We start from the raw sequence: 444 nt of genomic DNA on the forward strand, positions 1-444 counted from the left end.
GTTGTTATCCAGTCAGCAGTTGTAGGGACAGAATTTCAGACCAACTTGGTATTTAAGACAGCAAATATCATAAATCAAAACCTTTGTCCTTTCATCAACAATTAACTTACCTACCTTTTTCTTGTCTAGTAAGTGAAGTCCATCATTACTATATTACAATAGCTAACATATTCTTTAACTATTTTTGAGCATTGCTGTGAGAAAAAGTATTGGACACAAATTGACATACAGGATGAAATGGACACAAGAAAATGGAAATACAGAGGAAACGGACACACTGAAATACAGGAAATTCCATTTAAACATAAGAAAACTTTTTTTATTCTAAGGGTTTTTAAGGACTGGAACAAATTGCCCAGAGAAGTTGTGGAGTCTCCATCCTTGGAGACAGTCAAAACGCAACCAGGCACAGCCCTGAGCAACCTGCTGCAGGTGACGCTGCTG

The sequence above is a fragment of the Pygoscelis adeliae genome, unplaced genomic scaffold (assembly GCF_000699105.1).
Source record: "Pygoscelis adeliae isolate BGI_AS28 unplaced genomic scaffold, ASM69910v1 Scaffold108, whole genome shotgun sequence".
Taxonomy (NCBI): domain Eukaryota; kingdom Metazoa; phylum Chordata; class Aves; order Sphenisciformes; family Spheniscidae; genus Pygoscelis; species Pygoscelis adeliae.